General features: G+C 41.0%; 1 long non-coding RNA gene across 1 annotated transcript; it reads left to right on the top strand.

The window, feature by feature from the left end:
* The first annotated feature begins 13,899 nt into the window (after window positions 1-13,899).
* On the top strand, window positions 13,900-16,297 carry LOC122175432. The gene is made up of 3 exons (XR_006177411.1): window positions 13,900-14,024; window positions 14,487-14,546; window positions 14,848-16,297. It is a non-coding gene; the product is annotated as an uncharacterized LOC122175432 (long non-coding RNA).
* Window positions 16,298-19,180: the final 2,883 nt, after the last annotated feature.

Here is a 19,180-nt window from a genome sequence, read left to right as displayed (position 1 = left end):
GTTACCACAAATCCTTGCAAGTCATGCCTAGATGATTAGAAGGATAACAGATCATGTAGAGTATTATTAAATAGTTTTAAATTGTATGTAATTGAAGATCATGAGTCTCACATTTGTGACTCCATTCTTTTTGGCTTCTTACTTAATTTTCTGCAGTAAGGAAAAATCAGCAGACTTTTATAATGCTAAGTCACAGTTCATATGTAGAGCATGTTCTATATCTGCAAGGAGAATATTGGGACTGTCATTCTTCTTGGAACACCTCTCTATAAAAAAAAATTCTGAAAAATTCTGTATAATCATAGGTACAGAGAACAGAAGACACCAGTGCAAAGAAGTTTATGAAATGATTCCAAATCTAAAATCCTAGTCAATTCATATAGATAGCATCAAAACATGCACTTCTACCTCCCATCATACTCTCCTGTGTCACTGCTATCTTTGAGAATCCCTGAAACATGTACTCAAATGAGTGTGCAAGACCATCCAACTGTATATGCTTCTACTCACAATAACTATGTATTTTTACAGTAGCAAGAGGAAATTGGAAATGTCTTGGAAAAGCCAAGAGACTTGGCATTCTATTTCAATGACTCTTTTAGAAGGAACTTCACTCCCTGTAATTCTGCAGAATGTCACAGTCTGTCTGGGCTTGTGGTGATGTGGGAAAGAAGTATTGTGAAAAAAATCCTTTCAAGTTCTTTAATAAAAGTCCAGATGAAGCATAGCCACGAGGCACTCTCCTGCTCTGAGGTAAGCTTATGAAAGAAATCCCATCTGTGGTGAGAAGGGAATTTAGAATTCTGTGGTTGATCTTTCTTTTGTAATTTCTGGCAGGAAATCCAGCATATTGGATAGGTACTCTTCATCTTTCATAATATAACAATTGCTAAAAGTCCACTAAATGAGAAACATGAAAGTTAGGTTTACAAAGTAAACACAGTCAACGTGCATGAACTAGTTCCAGCAAAGCAAGCAAAAAGTGAAATGGCAAACGTGGCTCAGATCCCTTGTTGCTTCCTGAAAATGAAACTTGCTTTTATTGGCTGTTTCTCCTGAAGTAACTTGAAGCAGGTACACTGATGTTTGCATTTTCAGCTATTTAATTTGAGGGATCTTTTTATTGCTGTTGGGGTGCGCTTTTTGTAGAAGATTATGCCATGTAAGTGAATTAAATTATAAATCAAACCTTGCTAGTAGTGATTTGTCATACTCTTTCATCATTATTTCCAAATCTTATGTTCTGGGTTAAGAAACGACTGGATCGATTATTTATTTATTTATTTATTTATTTATTTATTTATTTGGCATGGACTTTTAGAGTGCTTTTTCATATTTCATCTCAGTGCTCAAGCATGATAGATAAATCCTTCCTGAACTAAGCAAACAGAAGCATGACTTTTTTGGTGTGTGCATACCACTGCATCCCATCCTTCAGTTAATTAAAAGAAAAGCTAAAACCCTGAGGAAATAACTCTCATTTTTTGTTTTCTCTTCTTCCTGTGACCTTTACGTGTGCTTCCCTTTTTATCAGCAAGGCTGCAGAGACTATGTAGTTATTCTCTGCAATAGTGGAGCCCTACTGAAAAGTGATCACAGAGAGCCATTGCTGGGAGAGGGGAGCTGAACTCTCTTCCAGTCCTTCAGAAAGACCACAGACACCTCAGAGTGGATTTCTGAAACTGTACAATGAGGTTTGAGTTGGTCGGCTTACTGCAGCTAAATATTTTATGGAGAATTTATCTGTTTGACTTACAGGTTTATTGAGATGGCTCTTTGTGGTTTAGGGAGTTTTGTTAGTATCAGGTTTTTAGCATTTTTCAATGAGGATTGTGGATGTTTCCACATTAACCGATTTGTTTAAAAAAAAGAAAAAAAGAAAAATCGATGCTTCGCTTTTGTTTGAAGTTGATATAAAAAAAGATTTGCAGTTTTCCAAGTGGGCTGTCCTCAATTTCAAGGACAGCTCATAATTTAAATGATGTTTTCCTTTCGCTAATCCCATGATCATGCTTTTGAAATTAGTTGAAAACTTTCAAAAAAAAAAAAACAAACAAAAAACAAATGTGATCTTGAGAGTTAGTAAACTCAAGCTTCCAGGTTAGACTAAAGCATCCTGCCAGTGTAATTTTTCATGGATAGAGTCTCATAGTTCCGATTCATATTTGTGGGTTTAGCATTTTTTTCTAACTGATACAATCCTGATTATTTTCTTTCACATAAGTTCTCTGCATTGCAAAGATAACTTCTAGTTGAGTTGTGAACATAGCGAATTCTGTGTGTAGCATTTGAACTGCCAAGAGATTTGTCAGTTCTTCTGGCTTGCTGTTATGTTATAGAAAGATTTCTTTATATTACTTCCCATTCCACAGGAAAAGTATTTTTTCTGACCTTTGTAAATTTTGTGAAAGCATGGGCTCATTAAACATTAAGTTCTAAGTTTGAGTTTGGGAGCTGTCCAAACCAGAAGACTGGATTAAAAATGCCGCACATTGAGAATCAGAGCAGGACTTGGATCTCCACAGAAATTATGGGTAATATATTGTGAAAATGTTTTTTTTTTCTTCTTCTTCTGGATAAACAAAGAAAAATATTTTACTGACTGCAAGCATAAGGATTTGATAAAGAGCACTGTATTAGGCAGTTGTGACTTAAAAAGACTTACTGGAGGTGGCTGGAATATTCAGTACACATTCTAGGTCTTCAATGGCAAAGCCTTCCCATTGATAGGTGAAGAGCAGAGGGGATATGGTAATGTGTGGTGTTATTTCTGAGCCGTGCCTATGGTCTTCAGTAGACCTGCCTTTGTGGTGGAGGTCTGTAAGTCTGAAATGACAAATGTCCCTGGTCTCTGTTTTTAGCAAACTACAAGGTGTGGAGTGAATGTGACACATTTAATGCTTGCTCCAGCATTGCTGGGGCTTTCTGCTGCCTTACTGTATGAGTGCTGTCACATTTAAATTCTTTTTGTGACTTAGTGGATTTTGTCACTACCTCCCTGCTCTCTGTGACATCTAGACAATGTTACTTTCATTTTTCTTTGGCTGGTGAAAGTTGTGCTAGGAGAGAATAGGGGTAGGAGAAGGTGTGTTCTGCAGGCTTTGAAGCACACTCTCAGCTGCGCTTTACTTCAGCAAGTGACTTGAACATGAAGAGAGAAGCCAGTTACATTGAAGTCCTATGATTCTTTAATGTGATGAATAATTCAGAAATAGTGCTCAAGTGATTGCACAAGCTGATGACATGGATCACCATCAGCCATTCAATAATGGCATAAAGAATGTGAGTGGGAAAGGTCTTTCTAAAACTGATTGCTGACAGATGCCTTTCCTGAACTGGAAAAACACTGAGAGGTGATATGCTGTACAGAAACAAACTAAGCAGTAATGGAGATTTACCTTTGTTACCTCTCAGTCTGTGAATGCCTGTTTTCAGTTTTGCTGTGAACAGAGCATCTTGAAAGCTCCTACCAAGCCAGACTTGCAGACCGTATGTTGATTACAGATCGAAGAGTCTTATTTGCAGTTCACAACGGAGAGAAATATCTGATGTGTTTAGAATGGCAGGTGGTTGTGTTGCTTATCAAGGCCAGCTGCAACACAGGGAAGAGACTCAATTAATATAGTGTACATGTTAGGATAACACAAAGTTCTACTTTCAGAGGACCATGCGGCCTTCCTCTGATGTTTATTAAAATTTACTGTGCTTGTGGCTTGAGAAGACTTGCGGCTCAGAGATCCATCTCAAGTTTGCAGCAACATTTTCTTCCACTTGGTGTCAGCATTGTTCTCCCTGGCTCCTGAGCTGTATTTCCTTTAAGCATAACCCTTTAATATGTTCTGAGCACCTATCTTAAAAGTACATATTAAATTTCTATTTCTGTAACATATCAGCAGACCATCCTGTTCCTTCCTCAGATAATTACTGATGTCAGAGAAGCATGAAGGAAGGGTATGAACTCACCTCCAAATCACTGTGAAACACAACTCTTTTTCATTTTATGTTCATGTCACCTTCTTTAACTCGGCAAGACTACCAATAAAGCCTGTTATCGCTTTTGTATTCATTTTCTTTGGTGAACACGAGCAACTTGATTTGTTCCACACATACCGATGATCAGGGTGTTTTGAGAAAACATTGGAGGTGAAGTCTTTCATAGGAAACTCCTCCCTTGGGAAATTATTTTTATTGAAAGACTTGTGATATGTAAGCATCAAAACATTTCAGTCTTTTTTTTTTTTTTTTTTTTTTTTTTTTTGCTGTTATTGTAGCCAAAAAAATTGACGTTTCTTTTAAACTTTTCGTGGCTTTTCAGTTTATATTAGGGTAGGGTTGGGAAAGGGAAATGTTTTCAGAGAAGCAGACAAAATGTAAAATAAAACCCTTAAAATATCCACTGTTATGGATATTTTCACTGGAATGAAAAAAAAGATCCTGTTTTTCATTTTTCTGTAGTTTTCATAGAGAGTTGGGCTTTCTGCTATGCAGCAGTGAATTTAATAGATGTTTTCTGAATGCAGTGCTCCCTCCCTTCTGCCCCAAATTCTTAGACCACTTTTTTCATCTTTAGTGGGTTTTTCATCTACCCTAGCAAGTATGCAAACATGCTGAAGTACTTAACATCACTTTGCCAGAAGAATATGCCAGCACTTATCACATTTGCAAGAAGAAAAGCTTGGCTGAATCTTGAAAGCGTATCAGTGTGTTATAGCCTAATGCAGTTTCACTCCCAACTTATTTGGATTTTTGCTGTAGAGCAGTCTCTGTGGTATTTAATTTCTTTGCTTCAAGTGAAAAAGGAAATGTGTATTCATGAGTCAGCACTGCTATTAAATAGTTTCCAGAGCTATCAAACTAAAGACTGGGTACTTTCTTATTTTGCTATGAAAAAGGAAAGATGTAAAATGTGCTTATAAGGAAAACACAAATGCAGCTGAGCAGAAAAACCAGATGAAATGTATGGCTTGAAATGTAGGGCCACAGATGAGTATACCTTTCCTTACTGGGTAGAGTCCTTAATACTGTCTGACTTTGTTCTCACAAGTGGCATAACTGTGCTGTGGGATGACTGTATTAAAGGGTGCTGGTCAGTGCTGCATTTTTTTGGTAAATTGTTGAAGAGTTAAATACTTGATGAGGGGTTGCTGCAGCACGAGGCAGCACTGCTTCCAGTATGTGACTGGAGCTTTACCTGGGAGTTGCTAGTGTTGCTGGCTGTACACAAAAGCAGAGTTAGGAGCTCAGATTTCGGTTAATTCTGGAGAGCCCTATGCCAGCATCCAGGTTTTGGGATCTTGGTTTTGCCCCTCCATCATGGAACCAGGCCAAGCCAGGCTGAACTGTGACAGAGCTGAGCTATGCAAGTTAAGTATTGGGGGTCCAAGTAGAGGAGAACAAATGGTATCCTAGATTCTTTAGGATTTTGGGTTTTTTTCCCCATTTTTATACACTGAAATTAAGAAATCTATTACCGTTTAAAAAAAAAAAAAAGAAAAGAAAAAAAAAAAAGTTGGGGAAAAAAGAACCCATTATGTACATTTACATTTATGTGATAGCTTTAGGATTTTCAAAAAGTTATGCTGAAGATCAAGGGAGCAAGGGAAGAAATTGCAACTTAGCACTTTCTCTGATATTATTTCAGTTGTTAGCTTTTTAACGCTTTTTTCAAACATCAGAATTGTGTGGATAGCTTTCACAGAGTCACAGAATATCCCATGTTGGAAGGGGATCAAATCTAACTCTTGATACTTTGAGCTACCTAATCTTTTTTACCATCATTAGGAGAGGGCTATGCCACAATAATAAATGGTGAGTTGAGTTTATGCAGCACACTGTAACTCAAAGCCATACACTACTTCTAAAAATGTTTGTCTTTTGCATATTTTCACTAGGAAAGCATAGCAAGCAATCTGCCACCTCAGTGCAAGGAATGATGGATGAAATTATTTCCTTGGCTACTTTACTTTTCTTTCAACTCTTCCTTTCATGTCCTTGAAGTTTCATCTAAGCAAATTCTTAGCTATTTTACTAACCATATTCCATAACTCTTTCCATGTTTAAACAGAATACTGGCTGGGGTGGACAAAAGGGAAGAGAAAGAGAAAACTGCATTCAAGGTTAATATTAAATGGGCTATAGAACAATGCAGACAACCTGTCTCTGCGTATTTATGTTTTGCAATCAATAGGGGCACCTCATGTAAGAAGTTGAGCAACTCGTGAAAGCTGCTGCTGCTGGAACATCAAGCTGGTATGTTCTAGATAATCACTAAGCTCTGCGTTCCTTTCTTTTTGACTGCTCTGGGTAATTTGGGCATTACAGAGAAAATAGTCTTCTATTCTTTTAAGTTGTAGAATAAAAATGCTCCTAGCAAATTTGCAATTGCAGGCAGGTTTGTGAGCTAAACCAAAATTTCTATCTGGATATGTGTGCAGTGAGTTACTGGCATCAGCGCTGCTGACTTCTTTTCCCGTGTTGCTTATTCCTTATATGGATTTGGTAGCAATGTCACTGTGAATTCTAACCAGAAAGAGCATAAGCAGATGAAATCTAAATCTAGATCCATGTCTATGTCAATCCTTGTAAAACTTTGCTTCTAGTATATATTGCAAAAGCATATCCATGTAATTGTCATTCTTTATGAAGTTAAATTAAAAGAAAAAACATCAAAATCTCTATGTGCAGAAGAGGACAGCAAACTTTTTTATACTGTTATGAAGCTGTCTCTCTTGGGCAGCTTGGCATTTCTTCAGGCACTCTGGAAAAGGAAAGAAATTCTTCAAAATGGGATATGGTAATTTCAATGAACAGACAGGTCAGCTCTTAAGAATACTGAGGGGAAATTATGGTTCTCTTCAGTTAGACTTCTTCCTAGTCAGCAGATTCTACAATATATATTGTTCCCTCTTTGAAATCCTTACATAACATGGGTTTTCTTTTTTTAATCAAAGTTGACTTTGGAGTTGAAGGGATGCTGCTGTCCCTGTATGGTCTTCAGTATGGCTTTTCTATTAGTTGAAAGGAAGAAAAAAATTGTAGTGGAAAAGAGAAAAATAAATTACTTCTTCAATATCAACTCATTAATCATTTAAATGAACTTTGGAGTTGTGTCCCTATCTCACCCTTCTGCAGCTCTTCCATTCATAGCAAAATAATAGTTTTGGAAACTGCTACATGACCCTTATATATACACAGGACATTCTGAAAGTAGTGCCTCCTATTTATTTCCATGGAAAGTACAGCAGATACAAAGAGCACAATGACATTATGTGAGACAAAAAATTGTCAGTTACAACGAACTCTTTTCAGCGTAACCACCACCAGCAGCTATGCATTTTCATCGACTATGAACAAGAGCCTGCATGCCGTGCTCATACAAACCTGCACCAGTGGATGTGACCCACTGTCACCACTGCTGAAACGCAGCACCCACCGCCTCTCTGTGCTCATATCCACTGCTTGGTCTTCAGAAATGTTCAGCAAATGTCAGCGAATGTCCATGGGTGCCACTTCTGCATGGAGCCACCACTTTTGCTCCATTTCCGCTTCTGTGTCAGATGCCATTCCATCAAACTGCCCCTGCCATTTGTCACGCAGCAACAAAATATAACACAGAATCTTAGCAGAAACATGCAACCTCTGCTGCCATACCACTAACATTTGCCTCTGATGTCATGAGCCCGCATAATAAAATAGGAGACATTACTTTTGGAGTAGCTCTCATATATTTTTTCTTCCCTTTCTCTTCCAACAGTTTTCTTCAAAGTGTCTGCCAGTGCCTGCAGCTTATTCTTTCCCTGCTTTTTCAATGCAAGATATGCTTGGAATGAGAAACACTTTGAAGATTCAAGTCAAAGTGTCAAGTTCAATGCCATTGTTGAATAGCACCAATACTTAAGCTCCTTGTTTACTACAGGCCTCTCTTGCTTCACTTCTGAAAACATCAAATACGGACTGCAACCTTGAAAAGGAGCTGGACACAAGTGGTGCGCCCTGTAATCTATTCAAAGCCTCTTGTATTGTAACATTTCTGTTTCTTTGAAATACAAAACCACAGATCTGTTTTTTGGTTTCTAATTTTTGGTGGATTATGTTCCTGGGAATTGCCAAACAATTTACACTGAGGTTTTCTTTGTTTGTTTTGAGAAACTGTAAGTGCTGTCTTTAGTTTTGTTCTGTTTTTCTTCTCTTGGTAATATATAAGGCTTTCGTTTTATGTTTGTATTATCAACACATTGCTTGAAAATGTGTTTACGTTAATAGTTCTGGATAGCAAATTACCAAAGGAAATACTACATGCTATAATGCTGTTGTTATGTACAATGTATACTATGTTTATATTCTATGCTAATTATACTGTTCCTTTTACAATATAGTAATTTATTAGTAATTGCAGTGAATTGTTAGTTTGTGGTGATTTTACTTTCCCCCTTCCGCGGCCCCGCGGGGGGGGGCGGGGGGCCCCCCCCGTATTATCCCCGCTAGTGTTGCTTCTACACATACATAACAGTACTATGCTGATACAACCTATCTGACTAAAGTGAAATAATGCTTCCTTTTCAGTGTTCAGAGCACAGACTTTAATCAGCCTGTATTGCTAAACCTAGTCCTTGAGTTAGGAGCAAGTATTTTTCAGTTTGATCGTTTATCTTTGTGAGCAACAGATTTGTTTCTCGTATAACCAGTGTTGCTAAATGAATAATGCTGTACTGGATGTTTTACAGGGCTGTCACCATTTTTATGGAAACTGTTAGAAACACAGAAGTGGATTGCTGCTTGTGGCATACCAGCATGCAGCACTGATCTGTAACAATAACTCAGCTACTTAAATATTGGCAAGAACGCCAATGGCTGTAGTTACCTCAGCATAGCATGAAAGTAGCAAAAGGATAGGAATTTTGGGAAAACAAGTAATGTCTGCATCCTGCTGAGCGTGCTAGTCAAATCAGGCTTATAAGATGCTGATTACTTTTCTACTTACAATTGCAGCAGAGAAAACAATTGTTTTACTACTTGTATGCATAGTAGTTTTTTAATTACACTTTCAGTTAGTTTCGTTTTAATAACCTATTAAATTGTACTAGCAGATAGAGTTAAAAGGAACTCCAAGGCATGTATTCAGAGGTTTGCGTTCTCGAAACTTGGGGAAATAATTTCCCTGTTCTTGATCTTCTGTGCAGGAACTCTTGCACATGGGATAGCAGATTGAGTTTCCCCAGGATTAATGCTAGAATTAACTGAAATCCCAGAGATGCAGATCAATCATTGCTTCGGAAGCTGCGCTTCTGATTTACTCTGTTCTCTAATCCACTGTCTTCTGTTGTGAGAACACTGATCCTAAAGCAGAATATGAGCTTGAAAGTGCTGTAGTTTAAAATTACAGTTAAGATCGTGAATGTATCTCTGTTGCATACATAGTATTCAAAACTAATAGGCTTTGTTTGTTTTTTACTTTTTCTTTCTTTCTTTTTTTTCCTACCCACTACAGTAAGATAATTCAGCAGAAACATTTAATTAGCTCTTATATTTTACTCCAATGCTGCTGTTGTTTATGGGGCCATAGAAATAAGCTGTTTTATACAATTTATACTATCTGTGGTGTTAGATCTGCAGAATTTAATGAAATGCTAAGCTGTCTTGCGATCAAGCTTCTCATTTTTTTTCCCCTACATCTTAGGAAATACTTGAGCGGGTGAGTTCAAATGCAGAGTTGGATAGTTAAAACATCTTATTTGGGAAATGATCAGGCTCAATGACCTGGTAAAGAAAAGTCCTGAGCTTGACAAATGAAAAATATACTTCAGCTTGCTTCAGTAATTTTATGTTAAGTGCATTTCTAAACTCCTTGTGATAGCACATATAACACGTGTGAATGTAAATCTGAAGGTCAAGATTTTACTTAGCCCTTCCTGTTATTGTTAATGAGGAATTTCCAGAGTTGTGTCATAGTTTCATGATTTTTGTTATTGTAATTCCACATCATGAGATTGTGTACTGCACTGGGAGTTAAGGTGTTAATGCTGAGGATCTGCATATTTCCTGGTATACCAGTCTCAGAAGAGAAGGAGAATGACATATTCCAGAGGACTGTTCGCTGTTCTGTTTCCATTTTCCCTTAGAGGTTAAAAAGAAAACTGTACACAGGTCACAAGATGTTCCCTTTTCCCTTTCTGCTCAACTCTGCAGTGCATGGTCCCTAGCCGTCTCACCTTCAGCATTAGAATAAGGCCTTTGGTTTTGGACACTCTCTCATTTTATTTGAATTATTAACTTCAATTCCAATTACGTTGTATTGTATCGCCTGCTTTGCAGGGGAGCTGGACTTGATGATCTCTAGAAGTCCTTTCTGGCCTCTACAATTCTGTGACTCTGTATTGTGTTGTCTTGCATTCTGATACCTTTTATTTAGTAAATTATCTTTCCTCCTCAAATTGTTGCTGCTGCTTTGTTTTTAGGCCCATCTCCTTACCCTTTCTCCTTTTCCCCTTTTCCCAGGGCGTGGATCCATGGGGTGGGTCCCCCTGCCTCATTAGTCACGGAACTGGGTCAACCAGCACATAAACCGTCTACAATGGGTACAATAAATGCTTTCATGCACTGCAAGTTTACAGAAATAAGCTCTGGAGCAAATAGCGGCGTTAAGCTACATGCAAACAAATCCACAAACCTGAAATATTTGTGCCTCATAGGGACAACAGAAATCGATGTGTCCATGGTAAAGACAAAACTGGATCTTTCTCAAAACGCCTAGATCCTTCCTCTCAAATGCCACAGTTCCAAAATACTTCTCTATCCTAAGCGAACAGCTACGAGGCATGAAAATAATCCCAAATATTCAGTTGGTAGAATGAAATATTCAGGTAGAATGAAAGTAAAAGAAGCAGATGCAGTCTGTCAGTGTTAATTAACTAGTTTGTAAAAGCAAAAATTTGACAGACATCTCATTAAATTACACTCTCACGAAATTGGTGAGGAATAAACAACAAATTTAAAGTCATTTGCTTACAGAAATATTAATTTCAAATTGGCTTCCAGCACCTGCCTTGCTAAGAAGCATCTTATAAATGTCTCGAGTATGAGAAGTCAAATAGGTATCGATATTTACTGCCTTTCTATCACTGTTTTGTGATGATCCCACTAGTGAAGTTCTGAGAGACTTGTCCTTGGAGGACAAGGTTTTCTAAAGTTTGTGATAGCTTTTTTAACCAACTTTTGTTCTGAAAAGAAATCTGCAGTATGGTTATTCTGCCTTGCGTTATAATGAAAGGGTGGAACAGTCAGCAGGATATACATCTGGGATGAAGAGGTTTGAATTTTGAACTAGGTCAACTACTGGCTTAATGCATGGAAACAGGATATTTGAGTCCCCTGTGACTCAGTCTTCTGCCTTTGAAATGACAAAATATTTACACGATCCATCAAACTGCTATTTGAAGCAGAGTTAAACACCTTACATTCCCATCTGAACTAATTGAGGGGCTGATCTCTTGAGATGTAGCGCCTTTTTCACCAAATACCACCCTTAAGTTGGAACATTTCAACATGCTGAATGTCAGTGATGTGCGACAACCAGGGATCCAATCCACAGAGCTCACTTGAAGCAGTTCTGTATTGTAAAAATATTATCTCTTCAAATGAACTGGAACATGAAATAAGAGTGTTGTCCATTCTCATTAATCATCATCATCATCATCATCATCATCATGCATTAACAGAAAACAGGCCAATAAGAAATGGCTGGCCAATTTTGGTATTTGATTCCAATTAAGAAATACTTTCTTGTCTATTGATGATGATCCTAATTAGTGTTTTAATAAGGTGTTTGAAGAAGAGCAGACATCAAATCTGCCCTTCTTAGGACTGCTGTGAAATCGCTGAAAGTTGTTTTCGATGCAGCACAGGAAGAATAATGTGTAAACTCTGAAAAACTGCTCACAAAGGTACGTAGGTGTTGTTTTAATGCAAATCACATCATGCATGGCACAAAAACAAATGATTATTTTAAATATTTGAGAATGAGTAACCAAATTGTTCCTGAAACACTAAATGAGAACTATTTCCAGAGATTACAAATAGTAAATGCCCCCTCATAAAAGGGCACTATGACCCCAAACAGTTCACAGTTGGATTGAGTCTGAAAGCTAATGGCAAGGGTCAGCATTAAGGTGAATCTATTTTTTCATTTGTTGCAATGTAAAGCTAACAAATTCTGTGAATCTGGGGGCAGCGAGAGACACCATGTTGTCTGACAGATCAGCATGTGAAGGAAATGAAACACAGAAATGACTGCTGCCACAATCAAATTTAGGTTTAAAATGCACCCTGGAATTATATCACAGAAAAGCTTTAAAGACAAATAATTCACTGATTTCTGAAAGGACAAGTAGCTGTGTATTGCACCAAATCAATCAGCTGTGCCCCTCCACTGAAATACAAGAGACAAAGAGCTAAAAGGGACTAAAATAAAAATAAGTTATGAAAGGAAAGAATGAGAGTATATAACTAAGGTCACAGGTCGCAGCGTTTAAAGATAGAGGAAGCATTATTCCAGCGGGCACTAGAAGAGATTCACAGCGATCCATTTCTTGTGGAAAATCAAAGCACTCTTGTATGCTGAAGAAACCAGACGCGACGTCCTTGTTTCCATATTGCTAGGAAAGTTCTTGTAACTAGCAAACCACTACTTAGAATCACCAAATCGTAGAATCACTCAGGTTGGAAAAGACCTTAAAGATCATCAAGTCCAACCACAACCCAACCGTACTACCCTAACTCTAACAACCCTCCACTAAATTATGTCCCTGAGCACCACATCCAAGTAGTTTTTAAACACATTCAGGGATGGTGACTCAACCACCTCCCTGGGGAGCCTATTGCAGTGCTTAACTGGAATAGACTTCTTTCAGTAAAGTTTTTCCTGATATCCAACCTAAACCTCCACTGGCACAACTTGAGGCTATTTCCCCTCGTCCTGTCACCTGTCACCAGTGAGGAGACCAGTCCCGCTCTCCTGTAAGCACCTTTCAGGTACTGAAAGAGAGCAATAAGGTCTCCCCTCAGCCTCCTCTTCCTCAGACTGAACAACCCCAGTTCCTTCAGACTCTCCTCCCAGGCATAGCCCTTCACAAATCTTGTTGCCCTTCTTTGGACCTGCTCTAGCACCTCGATGTCCTTTCTGTACTGAGGTGCCCAAAACTGAACACAGTACTTGAGATGAGGCATCACCAGTGCCGAGTGCAGGAACAGGATTATTTCCCTAGTCCTGCTCACCACACCATTCCTAATACAAGCCAGGATGCCACTGGCCTTCTTGGCCACTTGGGCCAAGTTTTAGTTTTGGGCAGTAGCTCTTACAAGCATTTAACGTCCATGTATCCCCCAAGACATTCTCATTCCAAGTGCAGAGTCAGAGGGACTCTTTTCAACTCATCCTTTGCATACAACTGATTGTAACTCAAAGTTTGGTTCCTCCTATCTTCTGCCCATCAGACAATCAGATAAGTGACATGAGGCATTTTCCGGGAGTCTGGTGAAGAGCTCTCTCAAAGAACTATGAAGTCCTTTCACACCATTCTTCAGCCAGCTCAAAACTAGAAGTTTGTTGAGGCACTGATTTGGAAGGGAGGTTCTTTGGTAGGGCGTCACATCAGATGCAAAGCGATCTATTTGAATTAGGCACAATTATTTGACTTCTTAACGAATCCCACGGCGAGGTGAGGAGAAGCGCATAACAAACTGTAATTGAAAGTGCGATTTAAGACCCTAGTTCAGATCTAGAGTCCGCATGTCTAACTGTCAGGACCCCCCGTCGGCGCTAACGAGGCAACGACTCCCAGGTGCCGCGGGGCCGCGGCCAACCGGGCACAGCTGCGCCTCGTCGGCAGTCCGGGGCGGGGCCCAACGCCTCTCAAGCTCCGCCGGAGGCCGCTGGGAACCTCGAAAGCTGCCGGGGTTCATAGCTGGCGGGAGCCGGAGTGGGCTTTGCTCTTTCGTCCGGTCCTAGCGCCGCTGATGCTGCTTTTAAAGTGAGTGCTTTGGATTCTGAGTAGTGTTCTTCTTGGGTTGTTTTGTTTCAGGCTGCAGCGAGATGTCTCACAGTAAGGATCAGCCCGAACCGGTGAGCCGTTCCGGTAGCAACGGGACCGCGGAGGCGGCGAGCGCTCGGGAGCCGTTCGGAGCCGTCTGTCCGCAGCAGGAGGCCGCCGGGCTCTTGCCGCCCTCCGTTCGGGGCAGGCGCGGAGCTCCCGCCAGGCTCCCCCAGCTTCTCGGAGCCGTCGTAGCGTCGGCTGCCGGCGCGTTTTCAGAGGGTGCTGCCGCTCGGCTCTCCGAGTCCTAGCGCAGCCCAGGGCTGTATAGTAGAGACTTCAGTTCCTCCCGTTCTCATCGTTGGGAGCGAGCGGGACGGGGCCGTATTCCTGCAGCCTCAGTGCTGCTGGGAGTAAGAAACAACGCAAAGGGCTGCTGGAACAAATTTTCTTCTATTGCAGGCTGAAAGAGGACTGCAGCGGAACCTCTCGTTATTCTGAACCGGTGAGATGATGGAAGTGGTGAGTGTTTAGAAGTCACTAGGTAAGCCGTGTCTTCTTGTGGTTCATGTAGGGCCGCCGCTCGGCTGCATCTGTTTGTTCGGGTTCGGCACGGCGCTATCGCCGGGCTCCCACGTGGCCCTTTTAGAAAGGCCGGCGCGGGGTCGTCGCCCGAGACCGAGCGCGACTCGGGGCGGCCTCGGCCTCCCGGAAGACTTTTCCGAATGCTTCAGCCTCTCCTGCTTCCAGTGGTAGGAGCGAGCAGGATGAGACTATGTATTCTTATCTTGCCTCCCCCCCTGCCCCTTATGTGTAATTTCAGGATGCGATCTCATTCAACCCATGGAAATACGGTGGGAGCGATTGCACGACTGGAATGCTGCTGTGGATGGCTGAGTCCCTTTACAGGAGAGGCAGACTGGTGAGGTGGTGGAGTTGCTCTTCCAGAGAGAGAACTGGAACGTGTTGAGCTCTGCCTAAGGATGAATGCAGAACTAGGGGAGCAGTGACATGCGAGGCTCAAGAAGCAGTAAATGTGGGTAACAACACTGGGTGTGTTGGTTACAGATGAGGAAGCTGATAAGATCTTCTGCATGTGGCTGACAGTAACCTCACAGCTGTGGACATTAGCTATCACAGTAGGCTTGAACCACCCTGCCATTTGTTAGTAAAGCAGAGCTGTCAGGTATACCTCATTCCAGGAGGTTCCTGCAGGTGTCAAAGATGAATTTGCTGACAGAGGAGATGGAGGAGCCAATGAGGAGTGAGGCGTTGCTGAATTTTGCTTACTCAGTGTGGAGGAAGGGCTGGTTGGGGATGTGAAGACTGGGTCAGCCTCAAGTGCAGCAGTTGTGAGCTGGTGAAGTTCAGGATGTCATGTAGAAGATGCAAAGCAGTAAGTAGGATTGAAACCTCAGATTTTGAGGGAGCCAACTTAAAGGACCACCTTGGAGGTATTCCTTGGGTTAGAGCATTGGGAGGGGTCCTGCCAGCAGCTCTTGACTCTGATGCATTACTTGTTTGTGCTCAGGAGGGTAAGAAATAGAGCAGCAGCGTCAGGAGACCTGCACAGGCAAAGGAGGAGGTCAGATAACTTTCCTTTTTCTCTGGCTGCTAGGGGTGGGCCTGGATGTGGTCTGCCCTCTAGATGAGATGGCATGATTTAACTTGCTGTCAACTGTGGGACTCAGATTCCTTTTCCCCAGTGCAGCTCTCTGGCCTCATCCCTCTGGCTGCCCCTCTAAGGTGCAGGCTCAGGTGCTGGCTGCTGTCAAACTTCAGCTAGCTGGCAATTGTATGGCCTGCTACTGGGTAGAGAGAGAACTCAGCAGAGCCCTTCTATTCCTGGGGAGTATGTCATTTACTGATGTCATTTACTCTGACAACTGCTTGGAGCCTCTTTTGTATGGGGCCAAGTCAGTGCTTAGCCCTTTGGTTTAAGAAGTACAACTAGGAAGGGCTGTTTCCTGGCACAGGATTTAGCTTCTGGATCCCCTTACCTGACAAGAATTTTCCTTAACCTCCTCAAAGACATAATACATGCTTGGAACAAGAGCCCAGGCAACGATGTCTTGCTTTTGTAATGTGGGTGTTTTCTCATGTGCCAATAAACTTGTAGGAACAGTTAAACAGAAGCGACAGCAATTATTGCATGTGTTAGACAGTTGAAGTTACTGGAAACATCCCACTATAGATGAATGGAATAAGATGTGTAATAAATATCTGTAATACATCAATTACTTTATCTGTGTGTGTATATATAATCTGTAATAAATCACTAATAAACACAACTACAAATAAACATTTTCTCCCAAAAGTTGGATATTTTAACTGCTACAATCCATGTTATTTTACTATTCACGTGATCTGCATAGTAACATTATTAGTGTATCCTACCATTTACTATCTAGAATGGCTGAGCAAGAAGTACAGTTTGCAGCTTTAAAGCCTGAAGCTGCTAAAAAAAACCCTTTCAGTGGTTAGAAATGTATTTTCCAGGTGTTCTCAGAAGAGGACTTCTGCTGTGCATGCTAGTCTTTGTAATGTCTTTCATTGCAAACAGTTATAAGCTCTCCTCACCCTCACTTTAACCAGAGGACCAGACTGTATGAGTGTATTCCTCCATCAGTGAAGAGAAAAAAGGATTTTCTTCCTCATTTTTATGATGAATCAGAAACAAATGCAGTGATCCTTAATTCATGTGAACTTCACACCAACAACCAGCATTTGACCATGAGCAGTTTCAAAAAACCTGACCTTTGTTCTGTCCTTGTTTCTGTGGAACACCAATCCCTCATCAAACAGCACAGGAGGAAGACCTTCTTCCACTTTGTGTGCTCACTTGTAATAACATCCTTAGTCATCTCCCTTCTGCATCAACTCAGGTTATCAGGCTGAGAAGATAAATCCCTCCCTACCCAAACCTACACACTGAATGTCTAAGAGGATTTTTTCACTTGAAAAGACATAAAAAAAATAAGCTGTGCAAGGACAATAGGATGTCTTTTAAACTCCTTTACCTGATTTAGCCTCTCAGTGGTTTGTAGGTTCTGAAGTATTCGATGCAACACAAAACAAAAAAAAAAAAAAAAAAGAAAAAAAACAGCCGGAGAAGGAGGAAAAGTAAGGAAAGAGCAAGGTTGCAGATTTCATCTTCGTAACTGCCATGAGACAGGCACAATGAAAAACTGTCACAAAAAGTTGCATGCACACATCCAAAGTCCTAGGCTCACGAAACAACTCTGCAAAGGAGGGATCTCCTGAAAGAGATCCTTCCTCAGTGCCAGTCAGCCCTTAAATGGGGTTTAAGAGGAGTAGAGCTTGGCTCCACCCCTTCCCCTCCCACAATTGAATTGCCTTCACCTGTGCTCCCAGGCCTGACCTGGTCTCTCCCTGGGGCTCAATCAGTGATTTGGGCCCTGATTTGGCAGTGCACTTGCAGTCAGGCAAATCTCACTGCTTACACTATAAGCTACTCAGGCTGCCGAGACATGCCGGCTTTGAGAGGTCAGACAGAACTGCTTCCTGGAGGGAAGTGGAATCGCTTACCCTTCTCAATATGTTTCCCCAGAGATGAGATCCCACGAAATTCACTAGCCTAAAAAAAGCGCTCAAGAATGAGACAACCTAATTGCAAGGAAAAATACTGAGCTCACTGGTCAGTACTGCTGGGGAAGACGGCTGTGGAGATGGGCAGACTGACAGGCTTTTTTCTTGTTCTGTTTTTACTGGTAGTCTGACACAGTAAGATCATCAGACGTAAGAGCACATGCCTGAGGTCACGGTCTGACTTAATGAACCCTCTTCACAATTATTTACACTAAAGCAGAAGGCAAAATCTGAGGTCTCGCTTAAAAAAGCTGCAGGAAGAATTTGCTTGGTTCCCAGACGGGACAATCACCTACCTCTTATAAGAAATTTAATTGCCATATCCTCAGGAACTGACTGCTTCCCAACATATCTGATTTCTGGATGGGAATTTGCAGTGGCTGTACTCCAATTCAGACTATTTTACTAATTTTTCTAGCAAAAATATCTAAGAAAATACCCTTTTATGCAGACCAACTCGTTAACACCTCAGTACATTCTGTGTGCGGAGCATGTCATTTTAATTTATTCCACATTTGATTTACACCATGAAGAAAGCCAATCTGCAAAAGCAGACAAGAATTTCAGAAAAAAATAAAATTATATATATACATATATATTCTCAAATGCTGAATTATAAAAGAGAACTTCAAGACGCCTTTCTGAGAGCATGAGCGTTCTCCAGCTCTCACGGTAGAAACTGGGCACAGAAGGCAGGAAACCAGCATGTGACAGAACTATGATCGGCCAGGGAAAAAGCAGGGGGCAAAAGAAGGAGAACGGAAAGGCAGGGGAAACATGGATGCGTCGCCTGGGAAGAATGCAAGAATGCTTTCCATAAGTCAATCAACAGAGGTGAAACTGAACTTGGAAGGAGATTTTAAAAATTAACAAGAAGGGATTTCCATGGGTACACTGTTCAGAAGAGAAAGTTCAAGGAAAGTGTGCTCCCTCCGATACGCCACAAAGGAGAAAAGGCAGCAACGTACATAGGTAAGGCTGAGGCCCTCAGCAAGTTCTTTGCCTCAATCGTTGCTGGCGGTCTGTCTTCCCATATCTCCCCAGTCCCTAAACTTCTGGGTAGGAGCTGTGGCAGTAAAATCCCTCCCACTGTAAGAAAAGAGTAATTCTGAGACTACCTGATGAGACTGAATGTGCTCAGGTCCATCATGCCTGATAGCATGCATTCCAGAGTCCCAAAGGAACCTCCTGATGGGATGGCCATGCTGCTTTCCATCAAACTTGATGAGTCATGGTTGCCAGGCAACTCCCCATGGTTAGAGGAACATCACATACCCAGTTTCAAGACTCTTGGAGAAGAAAAGGCCTCACTGGGGGCTTGTAGCACTTGAAGGAAGATTATAAACACAGCTTTATATGCAGTCTGTGTAATACTAAAACAAAATCACAATTGTACAGTGACAATAACAGGCTGGCAAAGTCCTAGGCTGCAGCAGATCAAGACAAACCCAAACATAAGAGCCTCCACAGATGCAGAAAGAAAAGAAAAGAAAAAGAAAGGAAAAAGAAAGGAAAAAGAAAGGAAAAAGAAAGGAAAAAGAAAGGAA

The sequence above is a fragment of the Lagopus leucura genome, unplaced genomic scaffold (assembly GCF_019238085.1).
Source record: "Lagopus leucura isolate 7727_CA_CO unplaced genomic scaffold, USGS_WTPT01 Super-Scaffold_739, whole genome shotgun sequence".
Classification (NCBI taxonomy): Eukaryota; Metazoa; Chordata; class Aves; order Galliformes; family Phasianidae; genus Lagopus; species Lagopus leucura.
Note: the sequence above shows the minus strand (reverse complement) of the source record. Positions and strands in the feature narration are given on the sequence as shown.